We start from the raw sequence: 27,702 nt of genomic DNA on the forward strand, positions 1-27,702 counted from the left end.
CGAATGACTGTTGAACAGATCGCCTCCAGAGTTGGGATTTCTGTGGGTTCTGTGCACACAGTCCTGTATGACGACCTGAAAATGCGAAAAGTGTCATCCAGGTGGGTGCCACGAATGCTAACGGACGAGCACATGGCTGCCTGTGTGGCATGTTGCCGAGCAATGTTGATGCGCAACGACAGCACAAACGGGACTTTCTTTTCGTCGGTTGTGACAATGGATGAGACGTGGATGCCATTTTTCAATCCAGAAACAAAGCGCCAGTCAGCTCAATGGAAGCACACAGATTCACCGCCATCAAAAAAATCTCGGGTAACCGCCAGTGCTGAAAAAGTGATGGTGTCCATGTTCTGGGACAGCGAGGGCGTAATCCTTACCCATTGCGTTCCAAAGGGCACTGCAGTAACAGGTGCATCCTACGAAAATGTTTTGAAGAACAAATTCCTTCCTGGACTGCAACAAAAACGTCCGGGAAGGGCTGCGCGTGTGCTGTTTCACCAAGACAACACACCCGCACGTCGAGCTAACGTTACGCAACAGTTTCTTCGTGATAACAACTTTGAAGTGATTCCTCATGCTCCCTACTCACCTGACCTGGCTCCTAGTGACTATTGGCTTTTTCCAACAATGAAAGACACTCTCCGTGGCCGCACATTCACCAGCCGTGCTGCTATTGCCTCAGCGATTTTCTAGTGGTCAAAACAGACTCCTAAAGAAGCCTTCGCCGCTGCCATGGAATCATGGCGTCAGCGTTGTGAAAAATGTGTACGTCTGCAGGGCGATTACGTCGAGAAGTAACGCCAGTTTCATCGATTTAGGGTGAGTAGTTAATTAGAAAAAAATCGGAGGCCTTAGAACTTGAATGCACCTCGTACTGTACACTTTCACTCTGATTCAGGCGGCAGCAGATAACGGCGTGCAGTGGGCGAGGAGCAGTCCCTGCAGTACCAGTGATCTCCTAACCGTCCATGAAAGTATGCAAACTACGCTGTCTGGCGTTCTGATTATCAGTTTGAGAGAAACTTCACTACCAGAACCGTGAAATCCCGACAGGTTTCAATGAGATGCGCACCTGTTCGCTGGTGTGGCCAAACCAATTTGACTCACAGGTACGGCGGTGCGTGCCGGTGTTGTCAAACGTCAGACGGCCGACTCAGGACGAATAAGTTCACCGGCATGAGGCACGATATGTTCACCATGGTATGCAGTTCCGCTGTTGGTATGGCTGGAAGCTGCCACAGGTTCATAGTCCGCCACAAGATGCTGACCGCAAGTCTCACCCAGTATGGAAAGAGCAGAAGTTCTCAAAAAATGGTTCAAATGGCTCTGAGCACTATGGGACTTAATATCTGTGGTCATCAGTCACCTAGAACTGAGAACTACTTAAACCTAACTAACCTAAGGACATCACACACATCCATGCCTGAGGCGGGATTCGAACCTCCGACCGTAGCGGTCACGCGGTTCCAGACTGAAGCGCCTAGAACCGCACGACCACACCGGCCGGCGCTTATGATAGTACCTGGAGGCATCACGTCATGGAACAGCTTCATCAAAGGGACTTCAGAGGACGATTACCAATTATCATACAGTCCTTCTTTTCCAGACGATTTTCTCGATATTGATCGGTGATGTTCTTTCCTAGCGATTCGAGCAAGGAAATGGGGGTCCCTCAAGGATCTGTTTTAAGTGTTGTTCTATTTGTTATTGTCATCAGTGGTATTACATCCAAAGTTAGGTCTGCTGTTCGAACTTCATTGTTTGTGGACGATTTTGGGATTTTCTGCCGGCCGCTGTGACCGAGCGGTCATAGGCGCTTCAGTCTGGAACCGCGCGACCGCTACGGTCGCAGGTTCGAATGCTGCCTCGGACATGGATGTGTGTGATGTTCTTAGGTTAGTTAGGTTTAGTAGTTCTAAGTCTAGGGGACTGATGACCTCAGATGTTAACTCCCATAGTGTTCAGAGCCATTTGAACCATTTAGGCATCTTCTGCTCCTCTTACAACATTGCAACATACGTTCGTCAGTTGCAACTTACGATCAGAGGAATGGGCAGGTGGCAAAGATTTCAAATTTTCTTCAGAGAAATGTGTTTTTGTTAATTTTAATGGTTCATGTCACCCTTTTAACCCACCTCTCCTTATGATGAAGAGCACTGTTCTTAATTTAAAAAGATCAGTGACGTTTTTTGGCCCCACTTCCGATGGACGTCTCATGTAGTTACCACATTTAAAGGCTATTCAGGCCAAAGATTCAAAGGCACTGAATATTTTCAAATGCCTCAGTCACAGGCCATAGCGAGCAGACCAAATGTGTCTGCTAGAGTTTTACAGGGCATTTGTGCAATCAAGCCTTGAGGATGTTTGCACAGTTCCTGGCTCAGCACGACCATCTTATCGTAAGATAAGGGATGCTGCCATGATGAGAGGGTTCAGTTGGCAACAGGAGCGTATAAGATGAGTCCAATTCCCAGTCCCTGTGTTGAAGCTCATGTACCACCACTTTTCATCTGGCGGTGGGTCCTCATGATGCATCATGCCACCCACTGTGGCCGAGCGGTTCTAGGCGCTTCAGTCCGGAACCGCGGTGCTGCTACAGTCGCAGGTTAGAATTCTGCCTTGGTCATGGGTGTGTGTGATGTCCTTAGGTTAGTTAGGTTTAAGCAGTTCTGAGTCTAGGGGACTGATGACCTCAGATGTTAAGTCCCATAGTGCTTACAGTCATTTGATGCATCATGCGCGCAGCCTAGCCTCCACACTGTTGCTCGCCCTCCACTGGAAAGACTATTTCCAAACAGACCACGAGCAACGAAGGTTTTCAACATTTGCATCTGCCAGGACTTGGTGGCTCTTGGTGCAGACGCTGTATCTATGCTTCATCGCCATCGGGGTCGTTCGCTGTCCTGATTAATGCAGAGACTGAGGATTATTTTAGATCTCTCAATGCGCCAGAAGATTTTCACTCGAGCCTCTGTTTGTGAGTCGATGCTTTACAGAATTATTGCCGAGCACTCTGACTGTGTGGCTGTTTACACTGATGTGTGTAAGCAGGATAATTGCGTCGGCTGTGCTGTGTTATTTCCAAACTGTGTCGTCAATATTCGGTTACCTGGTACATTCGCAGTGTATAATGCTAAATTATACAGGGTGATTCAAAAAGAATACCACAACTTTAGGAATTTAAAACTCTGCAACGACAAAAGGCAGAGCTAAGCACTATCTGTCGGCGAAATAAGGGAGCTATAAAGTTTCATTTAGTTGTACATTTGTTCGCTTGAGGCGCTTTTGACTAGGCGTCAGCGTCAGTTGATGCTAAGATGGCGACCGCTCAACAGAAAGCTTTTTCTGTTATTGAGTACGGCAAAAGTGAATCGACGACAGTTGTTCAGCGTGCATTTCGAACGAAGTATGGTGTTAAATACACATTTTTAAAGTTGTGGTATTCTTTTTGAATCACCCTGTATTTGATCTTGAGGGAACTGGAGAAGATATGGTGCCTTCCTGCTGCCAAATTTGTCACCCGTAGTGACTCTCTAAGTGTCCTTCACGCTGTCGATTACGTTTTCAGCCGAACAATTTCGTCAGCCGGTTCATGAAACCCTTTTCTACTTCGAGAAGAAGGGAAAGGATATGTCATGCTGCTGGGTATGAGGGCACATGGGCAGCACCTAAAGATGCCTGCTTCAGATTTATAAATTCTGAATGTGCTGCCCCCTTTCCATGCAATTACCTCGTTATTGAGACACAGCATCATGCGTCTGGGGAGGAGGAGTAGCTAGCGTCGGAAAACAACAAGGTGAGTCCCATGAAAGCAAGTACTTTTAACGTATCCCTCGATATGACATTGTTGTCTGACACATGGATTCTTTGTTTGGCAGGAAGACTCATTGGTATGCAGTGCTTGTGGTGTACTGGCTTCTGTGTCCCACATTTTAACTGACGCGTTTCACACCAAGCCACGGCAGGCGAAACCCACTTTCCAGTTGACCTGCTCTCTATTTTACGTGATGATGAATCCTATGTGGTTCATGTTTCAAGCTTCTGTATATCTGGCCTTCTCAGTAATGTCTTAGGCAAAAGATTTTAATGTTCTTCTAAGGTATTTGCTTCATAGTTTATTTTTCGATTGATCATGTAGGCACAGTTCCTTGTTTCACTATTTTAGGTGTTGTATAGTTATAGTCCAAATATTTTACTCGCATACTGCCCTGAGGCACCCGTCTTTTGCTGTTTTGTGTGACAGTATGTGTGAGAGAGACCCAGGATGGATGCAGATTCCACTTTTTGGTTTATATTTTGTTGCATGCTTCTCAAACTGATAATCACACTTTTACTCTTTTAGTTCAGTATGGGCGCTGATAACTTCGCAGTTGAGGCACACCTCTTGTGCGTGTGGTTACAGGAAAAACATTTCAAAGCCACTAACGCCCCTACCGAGCGAGGTGGCGTAGTGGTTAGACACTGAACTCGCATTCGGGAGGACGACGGTTCAATCCCGCGTCCGGCCATCCTGATTTACGTTTTCCGTCATTTCCCTAAATCGCTCCAGGCAAATGCCGGGATGGTTCCTTTCAAAGGGCACGGCCGACTTCTTTCCCCATCCTTCCCTAATCCGATGAGACCAATGACCTCGCTGTCTGGTCTCCTTCCCCAAAAACAACCAACCAACCACTAACGCCCCTGTGCTACAGGCCTATACGCTCCACTGAAAGGATGACATGACTGGGGAAAGAGCCAAGGGAGGTGATCCTGTGTTTGTCAGTAATGAACACGACTCCTCTGGTCCCTCCTTGATGACTGACTTTCAAGCGGGAGATTTTGCGCTACATGTGGGTCTGAAGATCACTGTCTGCTCCCTTTATTTACCTCCACAGGATACAATAGATTCTAAGGCTGTCACAGGCCTTGTTGAACAACTCCCACACCCATTTCTTCTACTGGGTGATTTCTGTGTCCATAATGTATTATGGGGCTCAATCTATACTTGCCCCAGCGGTCGAGTCTTGAAGAACCTCGTGATGTCTCAGGAGCCGTGCATCCTGAACATAGGCAGCCCCACTCATTTCTTGGGTGCTACTGGGTCATCCTTTCTTTCCGCTATCCAGCCATTGTAAAGTCAGCGCAGTGGCAATCCTGTGATGACCATTTCAGTGACCACTTCCTACTGTGGACCCACCTACTGGATGGAGGACTGCTTGACCAGAAGCCTCCGAAATGGATGGTCATCAGAGGTAATTGGGCCGTATTCAGTCAGTTCGGTTTCAGCTTACGATGCAGACGTTGGAAGAGTGGGCTGCCAAGACACGTTTTCGGTTTTCTGCAGATAAATGTGTGTGTGTTAACTTTAATCATGCTCCCTGCATTTTTAATTTATCCAATTTGGGTCAAATGGTTCAAATGGCTCTGAGCACTATGGGATTTAACATCGGAGGTCATCAATCCCCTAGAACTTAGAACTACTTGAACCTAACTAACCTAAGGACATCACAGACATCCATGCCCGAGGCAGGATTCGAACCTGCGACCGTGGCAGTCGCGCGGTTCCGAACTGGAGCCCCTAGAACCGTTCGGCCACCACGGCTGCCTATCTGACTTGCATATAAAGAATACTGTTTAGTGTTTTAAAGATTCAGTGCAGTTTCTGGGCCTCATTTTTCTATCTAAATAGTCATGGTTACCACACTTGAGAGACATGACAGCCAGAATGTAGAAGCCACTGAGTATCATAAAGAGCCTTAGCCACAGGTATTTGGGACCAGACAGAGCGCATATGGTGCAGTTTTATAGGGCTTTCGTGTGTTTTCGCGTAGACTGTGTGTTCACAGCACGTGGGTTAGAGGGGCCTTCTTACCTGAAGATCATCGACCACCATATGGGGATTAGGCTCGCGATACATACTGACAGGACCAGCCACATACCCAGTCTCACTGCTGACGCTGGGGAACCACTGGTCACTATCTGGTGGCAGCTCCTCATGGTGAGTCAGACATGTAAGTTCCTCACACCTTCGAGGTCACCAGCATACCATACTGTTGCCCGTCCATCTGTGGAATGATTTTCTCCTATCATCCTATACTAACAATGCTCTTTGGGATCCTTGTGCAGTGTGTGCTGCAGGCACTTGGTGTGGATCATGTTCGACCCCAACTCTGGGGTTCTTACTGCTTACCAGGATGGCCACAGCAGAGGCCCAGGGCCAGCGCAATGCAGTAGAGATTGCTCATCTGCATTTGTTTTTAATACAGTGGTATCTGCCATTGTGAGCACCACAAGTCTATAGCTGTCTTTACAGATGGGTCGAAACAGGGAGACTCCATTGGTTGCTCTGTTGTTTTCTCTTATTGTGTCGAGGTCCCACTGCCTCGAGACCTTGTTGTCTTCGACTGTATGCTGTCTGACAAGCACTGGAGCAGATCAGGCGTGATTCGAGTGCTTAATTCCTTGTCTATTCCAATTCTCTGAGTGCTCATCACTCTCTACAATGCATTTTCCCAGCAGATAAAGTAGTCCAAAATATCCAGGACAGTCTCCTTCAGCTACAATGGCTGGGGAAGGAGGAGTCTCTCTGCTGGGTACCAGGGCACATGGATATTGCTGGGAACGAAACGGCTGATGTAGCAGCCAATGAGGTGTGTGACGAACCTCAGTTATTTCAGTGTGAAAAACCTCCTGCGTGCTATCACCTCGCTGTTGAGGTATTGAGTCATCCATCGACAAATGACGAGTGACTCGAAGGGACTGACAATAAGCTGTGTCTACTAAAGTTCATTACGTCGCAGTGGTGTACTTCGTTTCAGCCTCGAAGACGGGATGAGATTCTCCCTTAGGCCACAGTTCTATGGCTTTCTGCTCTGGCTAGAGGACCCTCCAATGTGTGGTGCTTGTGGCGTGTGGATCACTGTGTATCATATTTTACTGGACTGTGTTTTATCTTCGGACGAGAGGTCAGAGGCAGATTTTCTGGAAGACCTGCCCTTTATGAATGTAATTAGAGTTTCACGGTTTGTGATCTGTCCAATTTGTTTCAAAAATTTTTTGGTGATGTTCTTAATGTGTTACCGGGATGACTGTCTCACCCATGCCTTTTGGAAGTGGTCAGCGGGTTACACCATCCCTATGCGATTTTTTTAGCTCCTCTGCCGTTTTACATATGTTTTCACGCAGGGTGTAGCACCTTTCGCTATTTCTCCTTGCTTTACATGGTGTGAGATGGAGTGATCGTTTGGGTCCACGCGGGTGCGGGAGTGAAAGAGTGAGTGACTGATAGTGCCAAAATTTTTATCCCTTTTACCCACAATACTTTCTTTTAAGATTTCCAAGGACACTGATAACCTCGTCGTTGAGCGACTGAACACCCCCACGAAAACAAAAACAAAAACACAACAACTATACAAGCTAGAATACAGTTCTATGGGACAAGGTACTGTTCACAGATGAAAGTAAATTTAACACGTTTGTAAATGATGGCATAATTTTGGTGTGTAGTCGATGATATACTGAGCTGCATCCGAATGCCGGCCGCTGTGGCCGAGCGGTTCTAGGCGCTTCAGTTCGGAACCACACTGCTGCTACGGTTCGAAGAATCCTGCCTCGGGCATGGATGTGTGTGATGTCCTTAGGTTAGTTAGTTTTAAGTAGTTCTAAGTCTAGGGGACCGCAGATGTTAAGTCCCATAGTGCTTAGAGCCATTTGAACCATTTCGCATCTGAACCACATTCACCCAACAGTAAAGCATGTTGGTGGAGGAATTATGGTACTGGGATGAATGGCTACATCTGGTGTTAGTAACTTTCTTTTGTGGAAGGTGACATGGATAGATTTCAATATTTAAATATCGTTAAGGAAAATTCTCAGAAAAATGTTGATAGCTGGTGTTTAGGTTTTGATTACTACTTTCAACAAGCAGTTACTCTAAGCTTGCAGTGGAAGCTGTTCGTCTGTGGTTGTTGTACCATTCTGCCCATGTTCTTAAGTGTCCAGCGGAGAGCGCGTCTTTGGCATGCAGTTGAAAGAATGGTTATAAATCATGAAATACTGTAGGAAGTAAAACTGCCCTGAAACAATGCCTACAACAACAGCGGCAATATTACCTCAGGGACTGCCAAAACACTGGTTCATTCCATGTCAAAGATGTTAACAGTAGTGATACACAGAAGAATGGTGGCTACAAAGTATTAACACTTCATATTTATGAACACTGTAATTTTCTTTGACTGTGTGATACATTTTTGTCCAGTGTGTGAAGCCAGCTGGTACAGAAATTTTTGTTAACTTTTTTGCAAAAGGCTAATTTAGTTAATGCTTTTATAAATACAGATTAGGAAGGAACCCCCATAGCGTTACCAAATAACATCTCTTGTTGTTATGTTTAGCTGTGATAAACAAAGCTATTCTACATGAAGAATGGTGTACGAATAGGTTTTTCCATGATTGTGGTTGGTACCAGTGTAAAGCGTCTGAGATTGTGAGACTGTACGCCAGGAGAAGCACCGAAAGTTTCAGAGTGCCCAGGGAATTATCTTCACACGAGAAGCTTGCCGATAACACGAAAACACAGATGTCTGCATCTTGAGTGATACAGTGGCCAGAAGCGATGGAGTGTTGATGAATGGCGTCCTACAGTGCTTAATCACAAATCACGGTTCTGCACTGCACTAAATGATCCCACACTTCAAATGTTCTGGACGCATGCAGTGAAGTTTTTCCACGAGCCACAGTGTGGGGAATCTGTAGAGTATTGAACCACAAGGAAGCAAGGGAGAGAAGGTTGTTATGAGTGGCCAGTACCCTCTTTCTACAAGACAAATGCACACATGGAGTAATACGGCCAACCAGTTTGGCGGAGCGGTTCTGGGCGCTTCAGTCCGGAACCGCACGACCGCTACGGTCGCAGGTTAGAATCCTGCCTCGGGCATGGATGTGTATGATGTCCTTAGGTTAGTTAGGTTTAAGGGGCTCCGGAACGCCCTATACTTGCAATGTTAAAATAACGCTTATAAATTACATCTTTCCTCACAAAGTATTTCAGGTAGGAAGTTGAACTTTTTACAGATTATTTATTGGAACATGGGCTACAACTTAACACAGGGATTTTACAAAATTTTAGTTCAGTTATTAAAGATGATTTTTTTTCAATTGTAATGAAAATTCACAACATTTTTTTGCAATTTTTTATTTATATATTCAAAAATATACAGTTTTTTTTGGAAAAAGACTGTGTTAAATTATGCAGAAGGTACTGTGTAACATTTACTGAAACTTTGAAACAAATATGTTTGGAAGATCCTTAGAAAACATGTAATTAGTATGAGAAAATAAAAGTTTTGGGAATCGAGCGACAAAGATTGGATTAACTTTTTAGTGCATTCCAGGTCCATAGGATGGATTATCTTCATCCTCTGCAAACTCCTCCTCCAGCTTCCTCTTGTTCCTCCTCCTGTTTACTCTTGCTTGTATTTCTAGACTCTTTACAGCCCTGTCTGCAGCCCGAAGGCGTTCCTTGTCTAAAGCAAGCATCGCTCGTACCATGTTAGAACCTATCTTCATTCCCATATTTCTAAATACCTTGCACCTTACAATGTTGCCATCATTGAAAGTCGCAACAGCATCATACACACCAAAGTGAAGTGTTTCTATTCCAACAAATACAGTCTTGGGGATTCTCGACCATATAACACTATTTACACTTTCATTGGGGTTTTGGGTTTTTCCGTGAATACACTTTTTCAACAGTTCAGGTGCTGCTAAGTCTCTGAAAATAGGTTTTATCACCTCCATTATTGCATGAGGCAGACTATGCTTATGAGTGTACACTTCACCAGTTAGCAATCCTTTGTTATATTTACACCAACTGTCTTCTTCTTTGGGACACAAGGTATGTTGGGGATTTTCATCGTCTTTATTGTTTACAGTAATAACACATACCTTTGGCTTTCCAACATTTCTCCTTTTCTTAAAAGCCTTCAGAGGATTTCTAATAACTTCACTTTTACTCATTATTATACTTCAACAAAACAGAGACTCAAGAAACAGAATTAATTACGAATATTTTCGAGCTAACGACAGAGTAAATAAACATGAAACAATCGACAATCACACCAGCGATATATATTGAACCATCACAGGTTAGCCACAACACATACTTTATCTCGCATCACTAAAATGTACCTGATGAACACGGACGTTAATAATAACACCATTTGACAGCAGTTTAACAGCGCCACAGTGGGTCACGCCCATGTAGAACACATTTCAAAAAAAATTTGAAAATAGTTGTAGTCTTTGGAATTGAATAAATTATATATCTATTAAAAGGTAATAGTCTGCAGATTCAGAAAACGCAAAAAAGTAAAAATTGAACTTTTCATGATTTTGAGCCTTTCCGGAGCCCCTTAAGTAGTTCTAAGTTATAGGGGACTCATGACCTCAGATGTTAAGTCCCCTAGTGCTCAGAGCCATTTGAACCATTTTTTATTAATACGGTTCTTTATTTACATGAACTGGAAACATTTACTTAACTTGAATAGAGTCCATGTTTTGTGGTACAAAAGCATTCCGTCTTCAGGCCACAAGTGGCCCATCGTGACCATCTGACTGCAGTGTCATCCTCAGGTGAGGATGCGGATAGGAGGGGCGTTGGGTCAGCACTCCGCTCTCCCGGTCGTTAAGATGGTTTTCTTTGACTGGAGCCGCTACTATTCAGTCGAGTAGCTCCTCAATTGGCATCATGAGGCTGAGTGCACGCCGAAAAATGGCAACACCGCATGGTGGCCCAGAAGGTCATCCATCTAAGTTCTGGCCACTCACGACAGCGCTTAACTTTGGTGATCTGACGGGAACCGGCGTATCCACTGTGGCAAGTCCGTCCCTTTGTGGTGTAAGTTCATCAGTAAAAGTCCTCTTGCAGACTGAGGTAATGTCCCACTGTAGTCACTAGTCAGGTCACTATATACTCTCATAGCCTGTAACGAATGACACCTGCTCTGTGAGTATACTGAAAGGTGCCAAAAAGAATGAGTGAGTGAGTGAGACCCTCTGATCGACGGTGGCGCCCTAAATACACGCTGTTGAGAGGGCGTTGGCGGCATGTTGCTTGTGGGTGTGTCTTTGGCCTCTCTCATGATACATGTGCTTGATCCAGCGCCTAATAATCGAACTTCGCGTTTCATCTTTGCTGACTGGTATGTTGGCGACAGCTTACTACAGCATAGAATCACTGGGCGTGTGTTTGGGTCTTGGCTAGCAGTGATCGATGGAAATGTGACACCATTGCAGTATGTGATGGGCATCCTGCATCTTTATGCCTTACCTCTCGTGCGACAGTAACGTGGTTCCATTTTCCAGTAGGACAATGCTCATCTACAGATGACACGTGTGTCAAGCTCTGTCTGCATGACGTTGAGGTACCTCTATGGCCAGCAAGATATCCAGATCTGTCGCTGATGGAACATGTGGGGTATTGGCTCATATGTAAACTCTGTACCAGTGCCAGTATCAAAGATATTGAAGGACCATTGTAATAGAATATTGTCACGTGACGTTTCACGAAATCCAAAGAAATTCTGGTGGCACGTAAAACCTGTTAGCAGCACCAAAGTTAGTGTCCAGTGCCTAGTGAATGAGCCAGGAACTGAAATTGAGGGTAGCGAAGCAAAAGCTGAAATGCATAACTCCGTTTTCAGATGTTCCTCTACGAAGTAAAACTCAGGAGAATTGCCCCAGTTTAATCCGAATACCACTGAAAAGATGAATGGAATAAGTATTCATGTTTGTGGTGTTGAGAAACAGCTGAAACTGTTAAAATTGAAGAAAGCTCCAGGATCTGATGGAATTCCCATAATATTTTATACTGTATTTGTCATTCAATTAGCCAGCTCTTTTACTGTAATCTACCGTAGAACGAAAAATCATTCACAGCTCTTGAGAAAAAGCACACGTTACACCTGCCTACAAGAAAAGTAGGAGAAGTGATTGGTCAGCCGCTGTGGCCGAGTGGTTATAGGCACTTCAGTCTGGAACCGCGCAACCGCTATGGTCGCAGGTTCGAATCCTGCCTTGGGCTTGGATGTGTCTGATGTCCTTAGGTTAATTAGGTTTAAGTATTTCTAAGTTCAAGGGGACTCATGACCTCAGACGTTGAGTCCCATAGTGCTCAGAGCCATTTGAACCCAGTTTAATAGATCTTCACTATGACTTCACTTAACAGTATTTAATTATACACATGTGACGTTATTTCGATAGTCATTAATATGACATTGGAATGACATAATGATGTTAAATTTTGGTCCTTCTCAGTTTCCATGCGTTCGTACAAATATTTTGTACTTGATAATGTCTGAAGCTCGAAATAAAGATAGCAATAAAAAATAAAAAAAGAAATTTGTACAAATGGCGAAAATATCATTCAGACGTTGTAGACATCTGTTTAAGAACTTGGGCATTCTGATCGTTACTTCACAGTATATTTATTACCTCATGAAGCCTGTTGTAAATAATCCATCGCAGTTGAAAAAGAACAATGATGTACATAATTACAATAATAGAAGGAAAAATAATATCCTGATCATTACTCCACATTATTGTTGTCTTTAGCACAAAAAGGGGTACACAACGCTGGACCAAAATGTTCGATTACTTATCTATTGATGTAAAATGTCTGACAGACAGCAATGTAAAATTTTAAAACAAACGGAAAAAGTTTCTCCTTGACATCTCCTTCTGTTCTGTAGAAGAATTTGTATTATTGTAACGAGTTACAGACTGTGAGTAGAAATTACTATCCCACGTATCTATATTCAAAGAAAAACTTATAAATATTCAGGGTGTAAACATATTTACAAATTAATTTGCGATGTGTTCGTAAAACGACTCGTACCACATCATTACAATTTATCGTGCAAAATGGTCCATGGAACATGAAACTAACTGACAGAACGAAGATGCTTGTAAATGATGTTGGTTAATTAACTCAGAAACGCCACAAAGCGATAGAATGAAGGATCTAGCTTTATACGTAAATGAATTTTGAAGTCAGTATTCCATTGGCTGCTTTTTTCGCATTAGAGGTTTACAGACGAAACAATCACCCTGAAAAAAAAAACAACAAAGACGTTGTTTAATCATTGGTATTGTAATAATGTATTACTCTTCGTTTATGCGATCCAATAAGAATAATGTAAATGACTTACGTGACAAAAGATGACTGAAAATGCGTCTGTGATATAAAACGGAAACTACTTCGTGAAAAAATACAGCTTATGGAATGGAATCCTTCTACAAGAAGTTAGAAACTTTGATAAAATGTGTCATTTTCTAAGTTATATTTTTGGAAATCATTTGTCTGAAGACACCACATCAATTCATTGGACTTGCCGAACTTTATCTATACGAGCGAATGCAGTGAACATTTGAAACAGAAACTTTGTCGGAAAACGTATTATTCGTCATGTTCCGATTTTACTATTGTTACAAGATTTAGTAGACGCATGCTTGTTCAACGGAAGTGCCTCAGACGAACCGTGGATGAATGGTTTCCAAAATCAAATTACACTAAATACAGCTGCTGAGTCAAAAGATCTCGTGTTTATTAAACATACATACCTGTGAGAATTTATGTTCTGTGGCCACTGAAACGCGCAGTCGATTTGACCCCAGTGTTTTTGCTACTGCGACGGGAGGAGCTGCCATGTTTGTTGATGGCATTACCTCCTAGTAGCTCCCGTTGCTTCGTCTTCTTACTTCGTTTCCCGGTTTTGTCAAGATACTGCACGTTGGGGATGGACACATTCACGTTTCTCGCTATTCGAGTTGTCACGAACTGTTGCTAAGCAATTGCGTCGTCCGTTGCGGAGACCACTGCATTGTTGAAAACTGCGTCACTTCGCGACATGTTGTCGTCATCTGAGACGGTAGCAAAAGTATCAACCACGCAATTAAGGAAGCTTTTGAGAGATAATATCAGGGACGTAACTAGGGTGGGCCAACTGGGACCGAGGATAATATGCATTTGAAATGTTAAAAAAAAGGAATAAATAAGTTAAAATAAAAAGGAGAAGAAAAAGTTGAGTGATTAGTAAAATCGATCAATCAGGAGAAGTGTTTCGCTGTGTAAAAGATATGAAAGAATTCTTTGGAAATCAATCTGCGGTAGAATGTGAACATCAGTATGTTAAATGTATTGTTGAGTGGTACTTAAGTAAATAAATTAGTGAAATCAAAGTGAACTAGAAATTAGGATATAAATGAAAAACTTGGTTTAGTTTAGAGAGTTACATACTGGCATTCAGCGGGCAAAACAGCAGAACAGAAGAGACAATGACCATGAAGTCAGCAACTTCCACATAAGCGGGCGCTGTCGATTCAGCCGTCAGGGCATCGCCCGACCGGCTCACGTGTTTCTCAGTTGTCGTATGTGAGCAAAGGCCCTCACCTACATTCCAAGAGCCAACGACCGACGTTAAGAAGATTCTTCGAGAAGCTTTTCAACGTGACAGACGAGGTAATGACCGTGAAGTCGTTCACCTCCAGTAAACTGAAGTGAATAAATACGCGAGACGCAGTGGGCCAGAGGGAGGAAGTCGAAGACGAAGACGGAGACGGAGACGGTGACGAAGTCAGATGAAGAGAGACGAAGAAGACGAAGAAGCGTAGCAGTAGTTTTCAGTCAGTTTCGGTGCTGAAGACCGTCATGTAAGAAGAGTCTGCATCATGCACAGACGAACCAAGTCCGCCGCTGTAATGGAATAGCAAGCAGCAGCTGCGGCGCCAGAAGACAGAAGTTAAAAGGTATTTGAAGTCTGATTTTGACGTACCCGGGTGACTCGTGAGGACGGGAAGGAGACGGCCTCACCTCAGCAGTCACCTGTGAGCTGGGATGAAGACCTGACAGCCGAAGACTGGCAAGCGGGAGTCCGTGGTTCGAGTCCGGGACACTGGCCTTCCCCCGCCGCGCCGCTCCGCTGGTCGACGCACAACACACGCGGCCGCATAGAGAAGAGAAACACTGGGACGCGACACCCAAGGTATCATCCGATGCACGACTTCGCTCGCAATAATTAAACCGGCCACCTCGCGCTGCGCGTCTCCCGTCAGCTGGGCGAGACGGCGACACGAGATACACACCGCTACGCGTAATCAGACGCCGCCACCGCCGCCGCCGCCGCTGCCGCAGCAGAAGACTTCACAAACGACACAGCTGCCGCTCTCCGAATCAGAATATCCCGTAAGATACAGTTGTACAAATCTTCAATAAAAGTTATCTTATGTAAAAATGATGTTTCATTCGACCTCATACCCGAGCCAAGGAAGAACCCACCCTGCCCACATGTTGTTAAGAGAGAAAAGTTAATTTATTTAATAGTTTCACCCTGACAGAATGCTTTAGAATGCTCATCCTGACAATTGACAGCATCAAAAGAGAAAACCCAGTTACATTTAGTAGCAGAAGTGCTACATTTAGTAACACAACTGTCACATTTGATGTCAGAAGCCGTTATTGTTGTTACAGTATGGAAAGGGACTAGGTGTGAGTACGTGTTTCAGCCAAAGAGACGACATATTTAACGCGTTGCGCTAGCAAATTCGTCTTCATCTCCAAACTTAGGGAAGATTCTTTGGCGTTAAGAATGTGGCCAGCGTAATTCCTATGACTAAAGAGTGTAATAACCGAAGTATAGCAATACCTCTTACAAACGTTATTCAATACTATAGGTGTTGTACCACGTTAAGATTCAGTGTAAATTACGAGAGGGAATCGGTATGGCAACTAAGGCCTTTCCATCAGAGTTGGGCGTTGTAAATGGGTATGACCTCTTCGGAGTGGGGTTGTCAGAAATTAAGAAATGAGTGGGGCTGGCGGTTAAGGAAGAAAAGATTTGACCTTTGTTGATCATTTCTTAGTAGAGAATCATTCATATGATGTAGAATATGTAGTTTTACAATCTATCAAGAAAAGCAGAAAGATGACGCTACTGCAAATAGTGGAAATCAAGAAACACATGACACATAATGTCTGTCTAGTATTAAATGATTAGACACAGTTTCTATTTGCGCCCTTGTTAAACTAAGTTTCCTTTACAAACACTACGTACAAAATGTAAATGCATTTTGTTTCTCATTATTTGTTACCGTATCTCCTCATAAAAACTTTTTAACATGTTTTTACACTCCTGGAAATGGAAAAAAGAACACATTGACACCGATGTGTCAGACCCACCATACTTGCTCCGGACACTGCGAGAGGGCTGTACAAGCAATGATCACACGCACGGCACAGCGGACACACCAGGAACCGCGGTGTTGGCCGTCGAATGGCGCTAGCTGCGCAGCATTTGTGCACCGCCGCCGTCAGTGTCAGCCAGTTTGCCGTGGCATACGGAGCTCCATCGCAGTCTTTAACACTGGTAGCATGCCGCGATAGCGTGGACGTGAACCGTATGTGCAGTTGACGGACTTTGAGCGAGGGCGTATAGTGGGCATGCGGGAGGCCGGGTGGACGTACCGCCGAATTGCTCAACACGTGGGGCGTGAGGTCTCCACAGTACATCGATGTTGTCGCCAGTGGTCGGCGGAAGGTGCACGTGCCCGTCGACCTGGGACCGGACCGCAGCGACGCACGGATGCACGCCAAGACCGTAGGATCCTACGCAGTGCCGTAGGGGACCGCACCGCCACTTCCCAGCAAATTAGGGACACTGTTGCTCCTGGGGTATCGGCGAGGACCATTCGCAACCGTCTCCATGAAGCTGGGCTACGGTCCCGCACACCGTTAGGCCGTCTTCCGTTCACGCCCCAACATCGTGCAGCCTGCCTCCAGTGGTGTCGCGACAGGCGTGAATGGAGGGACGAATGGAGACGTGTCGTCTTCAGCGATGAGAGTCGCCTCTGCCTTGGTGCCAATGATGGTCGTATGCGTGTTTGGCGCCGTGCAGGTGAGCGCCACAATCAGGACTGCATACGACCGAGGCACACAGGGCCAACACCCGGCATCATGGTGTGGGGAGCGATCTCCAACACTGGCTGTACACCACTGGTGATCGTCGAGGGGACACTGAATAGTGCACGGTACATCCAAACCGTCATCGAACCCATCGTTCTACCATTCCTAGACCGGCAAGGGAACTTGCTGTTCCAACAGGACAATGCACGTCCGCATGTATCCCGTGACACCCAACGAGCTCTAGAAGGTGTAAGTCAACTACCCTGGCCAGCAAGATCTCCGGATCTGTCCCCCATTGAGCATGTTTGGGACTGGATGAAGCGTCGTCTCACGCGGTCTGCACGTCCAGCACGAACGCTGGTCCAACTGAGGCGCCAGGTGGAAATGGCATGGCAAGCCGTTCCAGAGGACTACATCCAGCATCTCTACGATCGTCTCCATGGGAGAATAGCAGCCTGCATTGCTGCGAAAGGTGGATATACACTGTACTAGTGCCGACATTGTGCATGCTCTGTTGCCTGTGTCTATGTGCCTGTGGTTCTGGCAGTGTGATCATGTGATGTATCTGACCCCAGGAATGTGTCAATAAAGTTTCCCCTTCCTGGGACAATGAATTCACGGTGTTCTTATTTCCATTTCCAGTAGTGTAGTTAGTGTAATTATTGTAATGTTTTCCTATTGTAAACACTCCAAGATTTTTGTATCTTTTGTACAAGTAATATCTCTGTAAGTGACGCGTCATGTTTATCAGTGTTTGCGACATTCATTTGTCACCTGAAGATGACCTGAGAAGCCGAAAGCCTGTTCGTCACCAAATAAATATAATTTAGCAGAACATTAGGAAGAGTTTCCCTTTTTAATATTAAATGAGGAAAGTTTATGTCATCAGAGATGTCATTGGAGACAAACTCGGACGGAAAAAGCATGGGGAAAGAAATCAGACTTGTCTTTTCAAGGCAACCATCCGACCATTTTCCTTGTGTCATTTGAGGTGGAACCACGGAAGACCTCCATCTGAACAAGCGGTTGGGAACCCTTCGCCCGACGAAAGATTTGTACCCCAAGACTGGAAAGTTGCACAGATCACACCAATATGTAAGAAAAGTAGTAGAAGCACATAATTCACTGAATTACCGGTCCACATCACTAACGTCGATATGCAGCATGAATCTGGAACACATACTGCGTTCGAACATTACAAATCACCTCGGAGAAAACGGTCTATTGGCACATAGCGAACACAGATTTAGAAAACATTGTCCTTGTGAAATACAACTAGCTCTTTACTCGCACGAAGTGTTGAGTGCTGTCGACGAGGGACTTCATATTGATTCCGTATTCTAGCTTCCCAGAAGGCTTTTCACACTGTACCACACAAGCGGATTGTAGTGAAATTGCGTGCTTTCGTCTCATTTATGTGACTGGATTCGTTATTTTCTATCAGAAAGGTCACAGTTTTTAGTAAATGATGGAAAGTCATCGAGTAAAACTGAAGTGATTTGTGGCGTTGCCCAAGGTTATAGGCCGTCTGCCGTACCTTATCTATATAAACGATCTGGGAGACAATGCGAGCAGCCGTCTTAGGTCGTTTGCATTTGACGCAGTCGTTTATCGACTAATAAAGCTATCAGCACATGAAAATAAACTGCAAAACTATTTAGAAAAGATATCTGTACGGTGCGAAAATTGGCAGTTGACCCTAAACAGAGCCGGCCGCTGTGACCGAGCGGTTCTAAGCGCTTCAGTCTGAAACCGAGCGACCGTTACGGTCGCAGGTTCGAATCCTGCCTCGGGCATGGACGTGTGTGATGTCCTTAGATTAGTTAGGTTTTAGTAGTTCTAAGTTCTAGGGGTCTGATGAACTCAGATGTTAAGTCCCATAATGCTGAGAGCTATTCTACATCTACATCTACATTTATACTCCGCAAGTCATCCAACGGTGTGTGGTGGAGGCCACTTTACGTGCCACTGTCATTACCTCCCTTGTCTATTCCAGTCGCGTATGGTTCGCGGGAAGAACGACTGTCTGAAAGCCTCCGTGCGCGCTCGAATCTCTCTAATTTTACATTCGTGATCTCCTCGGGAGTTATAAGTAGGGGGAAGCAATATATTCGATACCTCATCCAGAAACGCACCCTCTCGAAACCTGGCGAGCAAGCTACACCGCGATGCAGAGCGCCTCTCTTGCAGAGTCTGCCACTTGAGTTTGCTAAACATCTCCGTAACGCTATCACGGTTACCAAATAACCCTGTGACGAAACGCGCCGCTCTTCTTTGGATCTTCTCTATCTCCTCCGTCAACCCGATCTGGTACGGATCCCACACTGATGAGCAATACTCAAGTATAGGTCGAACGAGTGTTTTGTAAGCCACCTCCTTTGTTGATGGACTACATTTTCTAAGCACTCTCCCAACGAATCTCAACCTGGTACCCGCCTTACCAACATATAATTTTATGTGATCATTCCATTTCAAATCGTTCCGCACGCATACTCCCAGATATTTTACAGAAGTAACTGCTACCAGTGTTTGTTCCGCTATCATTTAATCATACAATAAAGGATCCTTCTTTCCATGTATTCGCAATACATTACATTTATCTATGTTAAGGGTCAGTTGCCACTCCCTGCACCAAGTGCCTATCCGCTGCAGATCTTCCTGCATTTCGCTACAATTTTCTAATGCTGCAACTTCCCTGTATACTACAGCATCATCCGCGAAAAGCCGCATGGAACTTCCGACACTGTCTACTAGGTCATTTATATACACTCCTGGAAATTGCAATAAGAACACCGTGAATTCATTGTCCCAGGAAGGGGAAACTTTATTGACACATTCCTGGGGTCAGATACATCACATGATCACACTGACAGAACCACAGGCACATAGACACAGGCAACAGAGCATGCACAATGTCGGCACTAGTACAGTGTATATGCACCTTTCGCAGCAATGCAGGCTGCTATTCTCCCATAGAGACGATCGTAGAGATGCTGGATGTAGTCCTGTGGAACGGCTTGCCATGCCATTTCCACCTGGCGCCTCAGTTGGACCAGCGTTCGTGCTGGACGTGCAGACCGCGTGAGACGACGCTTCATCCAGTCCCAAACATGCTCAATGGGGGACAGATCCGGAGATCTTGCTGGCCAGGGTAGTTGACTTACACCTTCTAGAGCACGTTGGGTGGCACGGGATACATGCGGACGTGCATTGTCCTGTTGGAACAGCAAGTTCCCTTGCCGGTCTAGGAATGGTAGAACGATGGGTTCGATGACGGTTTGGATGTACCGTGCACTATTCAGTGTCCCCTCGACGATCACCAGTGGTGTACGGCCAGTGTAGGAGATCGCTCCCCACACCATGATGCCGGGTGTTGGCCCTGTGTGCCTCGGTCGTATGCAGTCCTGATTGTGGCGCTCACCTGCACGGCGCCAAACACGCATACGACCATCATTGGCACCAAGGCAGAAGCGACTCTCATCGCTGAAGACGACACGTCTCCATTCGTCCCTCCATTCACGCCTGTCGCGACACCACTGGAGGCGGGCTGCACGTTGTTGGGGCGTGAGCGGAAGACGGCCTAACGGTGTGCGGGACCGTAGCCCAGCTTCATGGAGACGGTTGCGAATGGTCCTCGCCGATACCCCAGGAGCAACAGTGTCCCTAATTTGCTGGGAAGTGGCGGTGCGGTCCCCTACGGCACTGCGTAGGATCCTACGGTCTTGGCGTGCATCCGTGCGTCGCTGCGGTCCGGTCCCAGGTCGACGGGCACGTGCACCTTCCGCCGACCACTGGCGACAACATCGATGTACTGTGGAGACCTCACGCCCCACGTGTTGAGCAATTCGGCGGTACGTCCACCCGGCCTCCCGCATGCCCACTATACGCCCTCGCTCAAAGTCCGTCAACTGCACATACGGTTCACGTCCACGCTGTCGCGGCATGCTACCAGTGTTAAAGACTGCGATGGAGCTCCGTATGCCACGGCAAACTGGCTGACACTGACGGCGGCGGTGCACAAATGCTGCGCAGCTAGCGCCATTGGACGGCCAACACCGCGGTTCCTGGTGTGTCCGCTGTGCCGTGCGTGTGATCATTGCTTGTACAGCCCTCTCGCAGTGTCCGGAGCAAGTATGGTGGGTCTGACACACCGGTGTCAATGTGTTCTTTTTTCCATTTCCAGGAGTGTATATTGTGAAAAGCAATGGCCCATAACACTCCCCTGTGGCACGCCAGAGGTTACCTTAACGTCTGTAGACGTCTCTCCATTGATAACAACGTGCTGTGTTCTGTTTGCTAAAAACTCTTCAATCCAGCCACACAGCTGGTCTGATATTCCGTAGGCTCTTACTTTGTTTATCAGGCGACAGTGCGGAACTGTATCGAATGCCTTCCGGAAGTCAAGGAAAATAGCATCTACCTGGGAGCCTGTATCTAATATTTTCTGGGTCTCATGAACAAATAAAGCGAGTTTGGTCTCACACGATCGCTGTTTCCGGAATCCATGTTGATTCCTACAGAGTAGATTCTGGGTTTCCAAAAACGACATTTGACACTAAATAACGAAAAGTGTGAAGCCATCCACATGACTGCTAAACCGAATTCGTTAAACTTCGGTTACACGATAAAACACTCAAGTCTTAAGGGCGTAAACTGAACTAAATACCTAGGAGTTATAACTGCGAACAACTTAAATTTGTAAGGAACAGGTAGAAAATTTTGCGGGGAAGGGTAACCAAAGACTGCGTTTTATTAGCAGGACACTTAGAAAATGTAACAGATCTACTAAAGAGAATGCCTACACAACACTTGTCCGTCCTCTTTTAGAATACTGCTGCGCGGTGTGGTTTTTCGTTGGGGTCCAATCTTCTCACGAAATTTAAATCACCAACTTTCTCCTCCAAATGCTAAAATATTTCGTTGACGCCGACCAAAATGGGGAGAAACGACCATCGTAATAAAATAAGGGAACTCAGAGCTCGCACGGAAAGGTTCAGGTGTTGGCTTTTTCCGCGCGTTGTATCTGATTGGAATGATAGAGAATTACTGTGAAGGTGTTTCGATGAACCTTCTGCCAGCCACTTAAATGTGATTTTCAGAGTATCCATGTAGATGTAGAATCTGAAATCTGTCGCTCTGAATGCAAGTCCAATGTGAAATATCGCTCGGTTGCTGTCACAAGCTGTTGGCATCGAAAGCGCATCCGGCAAATTACCTATTTACCCTTCGTTACTTATGCGATAATTCCCGACACGGTCGCTCCCGCGGGATAACAATATAAACGGGGTATTTGGACACTTTGAACGGTGCATATGAATCATTTTGTAAGCGTTTTATTTAAATCTAAATATAATACATTTAACAGAAAAATACAGTTATGTGTATGCTAGGTGGTAAATATTTTTGGCAGTTGTTCGTAAATACGAGTAGCTCCAGTACTTTTCTGACAAGAGCTAACTTGTCAGTCTTTCTGCAAACACCTCAGAAATCACAAGTGTACCTGAATCTGTTTTCACTCAAGTGTAAGTAGAAACATTCATCTGTTGCCCTTTGAGGTTTCCCACAACTTTGATAAACTCGTTTTTAGGACTTCTCAGGGATCCACACAGATATTTCAAATCAATGAAAGCTCTATAACGTCTGTTTCTTTAGCACCCCTTTCCCTAGAAAAGTTACCACTAACTTCGTTGATGTAAATATTAGGACATGTTGCATAACGGATATTGTATTTTCAACCAAGAGTCACTTCGTAATATTTATTTCTGTCTTTGTTATACGAGCTTCATTTTTGGATCCAGGTAAAAGCGTAATGTTACAAGATGTTTTCTAGCATTAATAGGATATTTACTTTCTCTCCTTTTAGCTAGTCCGTCGATTCCTAAAATAAATACGTCCTCTTGAATTACTTCTTCCTGTGATTCAAATTCATTATTTTCTCACACTTCTTGTTCTGTTCCTGGATCATGACTGCTTACATGTAGACCTACGTACCTCTGTTAGGATCTTCATCACTCTGCTCATGGAACCACTCCAGCCATGCATCAGGATCTCTGTTAGAATCTGTCCTATGTTTTCTTACCTGTGACATTTATTCTACGAACTAAAATTGTAGAGAATATCTGGTTTTCGTACGTAAATATTCAAGGTAAAACGCAAATTAACTGTAATTATTTTAGATACGCATAAAATTACGCAAATGAAAGTTGTATTGAATCTAGGGAAGAAATAAGGTAACATACACCTATGTATGAATGCATGGTTTCGCGGCGATATGAATTAATAAAATTTTCTCAGATTTACAGCCTCGTCAGGTGGTTAAAATCCCAGAAGCTTTCGATCGAGCTCTCCTCTTTTTTTTTTTTTTTCCTTTATTGTATTTCAATTCCCCATCGGGGCGGGCTGGCAGCAGCATAGGCGCTGCTCTTCAGCCGAAAGACATAGAACAAAACAATAGAAGACATTTAAAAACAGCAAAGGAGAGAATAAGGTGAACATAGATATAAAAAAGGGGAACATCATGGAAGGCAATAGACAAAAAACAGGGTGACTGTAAAATGGAGATAAAAAAGCTGTTTAAAAGTAGCACACATAAAAAGCCACACACTGCGACGGTTAAAAGAACACAAGGCACAGTAAGACTGGAGCATAAAGGTAGCGACGGACGGCATAGCACATAATGTAACACTGGCGGCGAACCTCAAGGCAGGACACAATTAAAACACACCTCTTGACGCACACGAGAAACAGCACTAAACAACACTGATGTGGCACACTGATGAAGAGCAATACAGAGGATCTGCCAGGCGCTAGGAGATGAGGGAGACCTGAAGAAGGGAGGGAGGGGAAGAGATGGGGGAGGTGAGCGGGGGGCGCGCGGAAGAGGGCCAGGTAGGGAGGGATGTGGGAAGGAGAGAGGCAAGTATGGGGTGCAGGGTCTCAGGGGAGGGGGGGACGGAGGAAAATCCGCTCTGGGAGAAGGAGGAAAGAGGAATAGGGGGCCCTGGTGAGGGGGGGGGGGGAACAAGGCCAGGCTATAGTTGGAAGGAAGGGTAGATGTCACGGCGAAGTTCGTCATCCGGGAGGGGGTGAGCTCTCCTCAGTCATTGTCAAGTTATAAGACTGACTGCTCTGTCGCCGTGGCCTCGTCATTATATAGCCACACTGCTGGCTGTGACGTCACTGGTGCTCTCTTCCTCGCCATATATGGTAATGTTTTCATTCCGCGTCCGTCGCGCCCGTTTCAGCCTCGCTACTGAGCCACCTCCGAAAAGTCTTCCGGGAAAACGGGTACAGCCACGGACAGGTGTCACGGGCTATATCTGGTGTGACACGCAAGAAACACACAAACAGAGCAGAGAACACCACCGAAGAAGAAACCAAGAAACTTGTGTTTTTGCCTTTCCGTGATACTGTGTCGGGAAAGATTAGCCGTCTCCTGAAGATATATAACATTTCATCGGTGTTCAGGCCCCCAGCAAAAAGCCGACAGCTCATGAGGCCTGTGAAGGACGCTCTAGGGCTTAGAGCGCCTGGAGTGTACAAGATACCATGTCAGTGTAGCTGTTACTACGTCGGGCAGACAGTACGCACTGTGGAGCAACGCCGAACGGAACACGAGAGGTGCTTACGCCTACGCTATCCAGAAAAATCCGCGGTGGCAGAACACGCCTTAGAAAATGGACACCGAATTCATTCCGATGAAACATCTGACGTTATGAGCACGAAGGGATTTTGGGACAGCGTCATAAAAGTAGCTTTTTTTTTTGGTCATCAGTCTACTGACTGGTTTGATGCGGCCCGCCACGAATTCCTTTCCTGTGCTAACCTCTTCATCTCAGAGTAGCACTTGCAACCTACGTCCTCAATTATTTGCTTGACATATTCCAATCTCTGTCTTCCTCTACAGTTTTTGCCCTCTACAGCTCCCTCTAGTACCATGGAAGTCATTCCCTCATGTCTTAGCAGATGTCCTATCATCCTGTCCCTTCTCCTTATCAGTGTTTTCCACATATTCCTTTCCTCTCCGATTCTGCGTAGAACCTCCTCATTCGTTAACTTATCAGTCCACCTAATTTTCAACATTCGTCTATAGCACCACATCTCAAATGCTTCGATTCTCTTCTGTTCCGGTTTCCCCACAGTCCATGTTTCACTACCATACAATGCTGTACTCCAGACGTACATCCTCAGAAATTTCTTCCTCAAATTAAGGCCGGTATTTGATATTAGTAGACTTCTCTTGGCCAGAAATGCCTTTTTTGCCATAGCGAGTCTGCTTTTGATGTCCTCCTTGCTCCGTCCGTCATTGGTTATTTTACTGCCTAGGTAGCAGAATTCCTTAACTTCATTGACTTCGTGGCCATCAATCCTGATGTTAAGTTTCTCGCTGTTCTCATTTCTACTGCTTCTCATTAACTTCGTCTTTCTCCGATTTACTCTCAAACCATACTGTGTACTCATTAGACTGTTCATTCCGTTCAGAAGATCATTTAATTCTTCTTCACTTTCACTCAGGATAGCAAAGTCATCAGCGAATCGTATCATTGATATCCTTTCACCTTGTATTTTAATTCCACTCCTGAACCTTTCTTTTATTTCCATCATTGCTTCCTCGATGTACTGATTGAAGAGTAGGGGCGAAAGGCTACAGCCTTGTCTTACACCCTTCTTAATACGAGCACTTCGTTTTTGATCGTCCACTCTTATTATTCCCTCTTGGCTGTGGTACGTATTGTATATGACCCGTCTCTCCCTATAGCTACTGAAATAAAAACCTGTGAAAACACCATCAGCAAGGACGGCGGTTTGCAGCTCAGCACAGCCTGGGACCCGGCCATCGCGGGGTTAAAACGGACGCGGGATGAAAACATTACCATGTATGGCGAGGCGAGGAAGAGAGCACCAGTGACGTCACAGCCAGCAGTGCGGCTATATAACGACACGGCCGCGGCGACAGCAGTCTCCCCTCCCCTACGCGGATCCTGTACGATCTCATCCCCTTCCCCCACCTCCTCCTTTTCCTTGAAAGGATACGGATCCTGTACACCTCCCGCAAACTCGATCCTCCTCACCCGCTCGTCTCCCCAATCCTCTCCCACCCCCGCCCACTGCCGCGCCTGTATGCCCATGTCCCACCTGGTCTCCATCTCTCCACCCTCCTTAGCCTCTCCCAAGGTGGCTTCCGCCAGCTCCCCCTCCCTGATGATGTCCTCCTCCCCTCCATCTACCCCTCCTATCAACTTTGACCCTGCCCCACCCCCCACTTCCGGTGTCCTTTCCTTTAGGCACCCGCCCTCCCTCCCTCCCTTCTCTTCCCTTCCCTTCCCTTCTCTTTCCTTTTCCCCTGTCCCCTCCCTCCACCCCTCTTCCCCCAGGCTTCCCCTCCCCCTTCCTCCCTCCCCCCTTTCTCCCCTGCCCGTGGCATCTCTGCTCTCCCCTCTCCCTCTCCCACTCCCCTTCCTCCACCTCCTCTCTTGGCAGGTCCCCGGACTCGTACACGCATAGTGAACATTCGCGCGCCGGAGATCATCGCCATCAGTGTCTAGTGTGTGTGCTTCTTTTGTGTTTCGTGCAGTTACAACTCAACTGTTCACATGTGCCATCGCCGTTCTCCGTGTTTTGTGCGCCGTGTCAACAAGTGTTAGTGTTTTTATCGTCCAACGTGAACGGCTTCTTGTTTTTTGTTTTTTGTACCTACTTTCTTTGCCCGCCATTTTTTGTATTGTCTGTGTCACCTAAATCATATTATTGGACACCATAAGGCTGAAGAGCAGCGTATTAAGCTGCTGCCAGCCCACCTTGTATGAGGTGATTAAAATTACAATAAAGGAAAAAAAAAGCGACAGCAGTCAGTCTTACCACTTGACAATGACTGAGGAGAGCTCGGTAGAAAGCTCGTGGGATTTTAACCACCTGACGCGGCTGGAAACCCGAGAAAGTTTTATTAACATACACCTTCTTTGCATCTACATCTACATAGATACTCCGCAACCCACCTTTAGCTGCGTGGCGGATGTCCCCTGTACCACTACTTGTGGAAACGACAGTCTGTGTGCCTCCGTATTAGCCCTAATTTCTCGTATCTTCTCTTCGTGGTCCTTACGTGCGATGTATTTTGGCGGCAGCAGAATCGTTCTGCAGTCACCTTCAAATGCCGGTTCTCTAAATTTTCGGTGTAATGTCTCCCGAAAGGAAACCCAGCTTCACTCCAGGGAGTCCCCTTTCAGTTTCAGAAGTATCTCCGTAACATTTATGTTTTCTTCGTACGTAGCGGTAACAAATCTAGCAGCCCTCTTCTGAACTGCTTCGATTTCTTCCTTCAATCTGAGCTGGTACGGTGAAGGGTGCCTCTTACGTGAGGAAGACATTTTTACCAGTTTTAATAAATTATTGTCTCTTATTGATGTAATCACGATAGTTAGGCAGTGCTGTAGTCCGTAGCCGGCCATGAGTCGGAGAGCATTTCCCACGCTGGCTGACTAGGTGACGAAGCGACCATATGTCGCGCGGAGTGGGGTGGGGGTCGGCGCTCGACCGTAGCAACAAGCGTCAGCCCGGGAAATATACATGACGGGAAGTACCGCCATCTTGGCGCCAAAGTCACCGATTTTGTTTATTTATATTTAATAATTAAAGTCATTTATGCCAACATGAATACTAGGAGGAGCTTCTGGATGTTTAAAATTATTTATCATAATTTTGCCTCGTTAAAATTCACACTCGTTCATTAACAAATGCGTAATATCTTAGTAAGTACGAACTTGGTC

The sequence above is a fragment of the Schistocerca nitens genome, chromosome 12 (genome assembly GCF_023898315.1).
Source record: "Schistocerca nitens isolate TAMUIC-IGC-003100 chromosome 12, iqSchNite1.1, whole genome shotgun sequence".
Taxonomy (NCBI): Eukaryota; Metazoa; Arthropoda; class Insecta; order Orthoptera; family Acrididae; genus Schistocerca; species Schistocerca nitens.